This window comes from Lycium barbarum, chromosome 10, assembly GCF_019175385.1.
Source record: "Lycium barbarum isolate Lr01 chromosome 10, ASM1917538v2, whole genome shotgun sequence".
NCBI lineage: Eukaryota > Viridiplantae > Streptophyta > Magnoliopsida > Solanales > Solanaceae > Lycium > Lycium barbarum.
In genome coordinates, this window is record NC_083346.1 from 39,971,110 (window position 1) to 39,977,571 (window position 6,462).

Genomic DNA, 6,462 nt, shown 5'->3' on the forward strand with positions numbered 1-6,462 from the left:
GCAAATTCGGTCTCACCCTCACAAGACTGCATTTAAGTTCACACGTCAACTCAAAAAGAAGGACAACACATGAAAAAGTAGGGGTGTGAAAATATCAATTTAATCAATAAATTAAATTAGAAAAAAATGTTATTGATTTATTGGTTTCCGTTATCAGTTTAGTGGTCCAAAACGGTTATGTATTTTATGTTATTGGCTTATCGGTTCAGTTAACAGTTCATTGAATTTTCTTAATAGTTTAACATAACCCAATGAGATTTGTTAAATTATACTTTTAGCCCAATAAGTTACTAGTTTTTCATATCCTTCACACTGTATTCATAGATATTTCGCTAGTTTCAAATAGATTATCTAGTAATATATTAGTAAGATATATTCTTCTTTTGGTTATAGTTCTCCTCTATTGTCCACAACTGTGTACATATATATTTCCTTTCTTTCTTATATTGTCTATTACTTCAAACTAGGAGGATTCAAATCATGCACATTCATACTACTACATCTTGTAGTATCACGGATTCTCTTTTATGTTACATTGAGGCATTTGGACAATATAAGCTCCAAACAAATAACTAAATCGTTAACGATTACTTATCGATTAACGAATAACCAATAATTGATAATTGACATCTTAATGATAATTTGATTATCGATTTAGCATGTTTTCGAACAGATAACTGATAATGGATAAATCGAACCGATGACATTCAAAATTGAACCGAACCAATAGATAAGCACCCCTATGATAAAAAATTAAACTCAGCCTAATTGTGCGAGGATGAAAGTTGAGGTTGATCTATTGAGTGAATTTTCACAAAGGATTAATATTGGCCTTAGGTAAAAAGATTTAGGAGAAACAAGATTAGAGTGGATCAATATAAAATATGATTACAATTACACCTCGAAAATTTTCACATCGTTTGTGTCGTCAGTAAACTAACGTAAGGTCGGAGAGGTCATGGAACCCTTATAAGGTTAAGGAATACTCTTAACAAGTGTTAAGCAAGTGTCTAAAGGTTCTGGGATCAAGAAAATCGAAGAAAATAAGTTTGTCAAAAATTTGAGAAAATTTTGCAGAATTTTGGACAGAAATTTTGGGTCAACTTTAGAGAAGTATATCTCCTAGTATATCAGGAGTTTTGAGGTGGAACAAAAGCCTAAATTTAATTTCATGAAGTCTAGTTTCCAACGCAACAAACCACTTGTTAATATAACATCGGAGAAGAGAGTTATGGACGTTACAAGTTAGGCCGGCAGAGCAGCTACAGTGCGCGAACGGACTGCTACAGTGCGCGAACATTCTAGGTCAGTGCAAACCGACTCTAGAACTTTATAAAAGGGGGTTTACCCCTTATTTTCATCCAAACCACCCCTCAAAAATATCCTAAAACCTCTAGAACTTTCTTCCAACTTCCACCCATAAATTTTAGCCCAAATCAAGTGTAATCTCGGGATTTAGGTTCGGATAGCGTATAGTTGTGATTATAGTATAGTGTTGCGGTGAATCTTGGCTTGGATACAAGGCGGATATTGAAGATATTGCAGCTCTAGTGGTAATAAGGTAAGAATCTCTCCTTATTGATAATGATTTAGGTGTATTTACGAAGATAGAGCTATTAAATGGTCGTATAATGAATTAGTTGGTTGAGAAATCGAACAAACATCGTGTGGGATGTTTAATAGAGTATTTTGGTATTGATGATGATGTCAGTGTTGCTGTTATTGTTGTTGGTTGTTGGTATTGTGATTTCGGGCTAAGGATATAAACAGGGGAGATGCTGCCCGAATTTTGGCAGATTCTAAAAGGATTTAATTTGAAGGCTTAAGATAAGCATATGACGATAAGCCTAACAATAGTATGAATTCTCTTGAATGTAGATTTACGAGCTTGGGAGGATAAGCGTTAAGTAGTTAAGGAGACCCAAAAGGTATGTTAAGGCTGTCCCCTTTCTTTCTAAAGGCATGATTCTTTTCTTATGAATCCACACATGCTTTCCATAACATCTTTATTCCCAAAAAGCTAGAAGTTCATGATTCTCGAAGTTCTTATGATGACCAAAGATAGATGTTTTCTATGATGATGATGATGATACTCCCATTCTAGAGATTCCAAAGCTTATGGATTTGATGCTATTATGAGATTATTGAGCTTATTTCATGATTTTCTTGATTGTATTCATTGTTGTTGATCTTACCTTATGATAGTTGTCCCTTCAAGGTGAGATATAGCGACGATGATTGTTCCATAATATAAATCGGAGGCTACCGACCTTACGTCACCTCGATAAAGTAGTAGCTCTTATTTAGGCTCTCATGCATGTTATTTATATTATATATGTATATAGCTATTTTATGATACCGAGACTTACTATGGACGGGTACCAATATTACCGAGTTCTATTATGGTCGGGTACTCAAATTACCGAGTCCTATTATGGCAGGGTACTGATATTATCGAGTCCTATTATGGCCGAGTACCAATATTATCGAGTCCTATTATGGCCGGGTACCTATATTACCAAGTCCTATTATGGCCGGGTACCGATATTACAGAGTCTTATTATGGCCGGGTACCGATATGGTATAGGTATGTATGTGGATATATGAAATGTTTCTTCTAGAAAAATGTTTAGTAAGCATGATGAATGTCTTAAAAGGTATCACGAGGTATAAACGGTTCTTTTATCTTACGCTATTCTTCATGCTTTTATCATGTTACTATTCATGCCCTACATACTAAGTACATTATTCATACTGACGTCATTTCCTATGGACGCTACGATCATGCCTGCAGGAAAGTAGGGGAACGGATCAGATCCTTCGGAGCTTCATCAACGGAGTTTCAGGAGCGCTTCATTTACTTCGGAGCCGCGGTCTATTGGTATTACTCTTTTTTGTATTTACTTGGGCATGGCGAAGTCCTGCCCCATCTTTATGGATTCCTGTATTCTATATAGAGGCTCGTAGACAGATGTATGTAGCTAGAAGTCCCATAACCTTATTAGCTCATATCGTTGTATAATATTTTGGCATCCTTGTCGGCTTGTGATGATGGGCATAACTGTTGATGATTGTATAGAAATGTGTCGTTATCTTGTGACATATGCCCTTATAGATCATGGTACCCATGAGCTATCTTTGTGGTCCACCTAGAGATGATTATGAGATGTATGTTTAGAGATGCTCGATAGGTTAGCTCCGGGTGCCCGTCATGGCCCTCTGGTTGGGTCGTGACAATTATTTGCCTAAGTACTATAGAAATTGCAAACTAAAAGGTCAAAAAAGAGTGGAATGTCATGTTCTGCATCCAAAATTAGTGCCCTAGAAAGAAGGAAGAAATGACAATCATCAGAAAGGGGAAGGAAAGGAGGATCCAATCAAGGTATTAGTGCAACGATCTACTAGGTAGTTTTGAGCTTTAGACTCGCTTTTCGTAATAAATCCCTCCCTTAGCTTTAAAAGGGTGTTTTTGACTCGCGGGAATGGGTGGCACGGGTCCTGAGGCAATCTAGTGAGTATCAGAGAAAAATATCTAATTTTGGAAGTTCTTAAGTTAAAGAAATGGAAAGATTTGACCAAAGTCAACATCGAAATTGAAGGTTAACGAATGTAGATCGGAGTTCTGACAACTCCGTGGGGTTCGAAAAATGATTTATTACTTAATTAGACAGTTGGGACAAATTTTGAGGGGTTCGGGAGTGTTTTGGATCCTTGGTTGGGAAACAGGTGAAAGTTTAGAATTTGAGTTGACCACGGTCAACGTCGGGTCAAGACGACACTGGATCAGGTATTTGAAAGTTTGAACAAGTTTGTATGGTGATTTTGGAATTGTCAGGCAAATTTTAGTTTATTCTGATGAGTTTCAGACGGTTTTGAGCGTGTTGGGTCTTTTGGCACTATTTTTAGCATAAAAGTGTAACGACTCAAACATCCGTTTTTAGTTCTAGAGACTGAAATTTTATTCGAATACTTTCATAAATTTGAGAATGATTTATAGGACTAATCTAGAATGTTTGGTCTAATTCGGATGGGTCATGCTCAGGTTTTTATCGCGAAACATGAAATAAATCTTTAACGATCGAAAATTGTATCACGAGCTCGGAATTGAGTTTCGACTGGACGACTAGGTCCATATCATTATTTCGGACTCATGGAATCGTCAAATTCTGAGGTCGTTAGGGGTGTTTCAGAAAATTTTAAGTTAAGTTGCTGGCTTTTTAGCTAGGACTATTAATTCCCCAGGTAAATTTGCTAATTTTTTTTTTATAAACACTCATCTAGGGATTGGACTTTATAATTTTATATTTTGAATTCTATAGCTCGATTTGAGGTGATTTTGGTGGCTATAAACTCGTTTTGGCTCGAGGGTAAGATTCTACTCCTATTTTGATGATTCCACATGAATAATCCCATTATTTAGTGATTAGAGCTTGTTTGGATAGGCTTATAACTTATGGTTATAAGCCAAAAGTCATAAGTTAGGATTCCTAACTTATGACTATTGGCTTATTTTTGTTATTTTGGCTTTAAAATAAGTACTTAAAAACACTTTTTTTAATCTTACTCAAATACTACAAAAGTGCTTAAAGGCTATTTTGGCTTAAAAGCACCTAAATAAGTCAATCCAAACAGGCTCTTAATCCATGGATTTAGTGAAGAAATTGAGGTTTCAGCCCTAAAGTCAAGAATATAAAATTATTAGATTTGGAGGTCGATTTGAGGTTGGCTTTGGGTCATTTTTTGTATTTAGACTTTATAAGTTAAGAATAGTCATTGACAAAGCATGTTTGAGTGGTTGATATCAAAGCAGGTAAATAAGCCACTATCATTTCATGCAACACTCTGGATAGGATCTTGTTAGCAAATGTTGGTCGGGATAATGGGCATCATGTTCACAAATGTGAACAGTACTTCATTCTTAGGAAACAAGACTAGGTTTGTATGTGTAATGAACTAAGGTAGTACATATCCACAGAAAAAGACCTTCACCATCAAAGTCACATCATCTCTTATGATATGCCAACACTTCTGGTAAAACAGTCTAGTGAATCCATAAGGACCACTGGCACTATCTCCACTTAGATAATCACTGCTTGTATTAATTCTTCATTGGTAGTTAATTGTTCCAGCATATGATTGTTTTCTTTTATGATCAAGGTTGGAATATTTCTAAGAAAGTCAGTCTGTGGGTAACTCTATTCATAGAATTGATTCTGATAAAACAAAACACCTTCTCTTCCCATATCCTCTCCAGGAGTTAGCTAATGTCCTTGGTGATTCTATATCCTTTATAAAGCCAACTTGTTTCTCCTCTCCTTCACATAAGAATGAAAGAATTTAGTTGTAAAACTCCGTAAATTCGGATTAGGTGTGAATGTGTTAAATGAGTGTTAACGTGACATTTTATCCTTATGAAGTCCCATGGGGATGAGTTTGGGTGGAAATGGTTGTTTTAGAATCAAGATGGATAGTGAGGTGCATAAGATTCGATAGAATCAACTAAGTTTATGAAAGGTCTGCCTTCCAGCCTGTTTACCTGAAAATCCGTTGGCAATTTGAGAAAAATTAAGGCATGAAAGTTGTAGCCCTTTGAAATACCTTTCCAACGATATAAAGTGAATTCCAAACGGAGCTCTGTACAAAGATTTATGCCCGTTTTACCGAAGGCAGTGCAGCAGGTGCGACAGTCTCTAACCAAATTTTTGCCTTGTGCGCCACCCTTGTGGGAGTCATAAATTTCTAGGTTACGTATTTTATTATTTATTTAAGGTCGAGGTTTATTTCCCCAACTTCCACAAACGTGAAAAATGACCTAGAAAGAGATAGAACTCGTCCCAAGCCTCAAGAACCATTCAAGATAAGTTTTAATAATGATTCTAAGTTGATTTCAATTCCCCAATACCTTATTAACATGATTAAGCCCTTCAAATCCATAGATAATCGATTGAGACTTCGTTATGGATGAAAGAACCCTAGAATCCGAATTCAAGGGAATTGAACGTCAAAAAGGTAATACCTTCATCCTTTAATTGACTATAGCTTTGTATCGATGACTATAGACTATAAGTTCATGAGAGATGAGTTGATGGGTTTGATAGAAAAGCATGAAGGGTTATAGCTTTGGATTGTTGATTATTGATTAAGGATCTTGTTTATCTTATGGGTGATTAAGAATGATATGATTATAGCAATATGAGATTGTAGAATCATCTAGGAGCAAGAGAATGGGTTGTTAGGTGTAGAAACACCATTGATGAGAGTTGTGGAGCTTCATTCCCACCAAGTATTTAAGAAAATTCTTAGATGACCACATGAGTATTCTTACTAATATTGATTCCCTTTGACGTATATTGTTCTAGATTAAAGTCGAAAGGAGTGACGAACGGTGTAGTACTCTTAAAGGCGGGAATTGAGGTATGTAAGGCTAACTCTTTACGTGTGGGAATTTTAATGATTCTCCCC